Consider the following 564-nt stretch of genomic DNA (forward strand, 5'->3'; position numbering starts at 1 on the left):
CAAGCTGTTCTGCAGCAGCAGCAGCAGCTGTGACAACAGCAACAAGGAGGCCTCTCGAGTGAGTCACCGGTTCAAAGTCTGTGCACAAACATCCCTCGTGTGTCCTAACAACTGCCCCTCACCGCTCAGCGGCTGGGATGAAGAAGAAAGCAGGGACCAGCAGCTTCCTGTCCACAAGACAAGATGCCCCTCAGGAATGTTAGCCATCGGATCAGCGGCTCTTTCCCACGTCTCCTCATTCTCTTCATAGAACCCCCACCCTCCCCTGGGCCCGTGTTAGCACACCAGTGGCCCAGGCTGGTTCTCCAACAGCCAGACAACAGGAAGCCCACCACTGTCTCCCAGTCTCAACAACGACTCAGGCCGATCCGGGACCTGTACCTCAACCTCAAGGAAAGGGAAAACAACCCCCATGTTCACTGTGGGCGGTGCCCCCTGTTCCCCCTCTCCCCCCAACACCCGGCCTGTGCAGTGCTGTGCACCCGAGACTCTCTGGGGAAGGTACTGGAGAGGATCTGGGGTCCATTAGCACTTGAAACAGCCATCGGTCTCTGTGAGGAAAGA

Source organism: Myotis davidii, unplaced genomic scaffold, assembly GCF_000327345.1.
Source record: "Myotis davidii unplaced genomic scaffold, ASM32734v1 scaffold81, whole genome shotgun sequence".
Taxonomy (NCBI): domain Eukaryota; kingdom Metazoa; phylum Chordata; class Mammalia; order Chiroptera; family Vespertilionidae; genus Myotis; species Myotis davidii.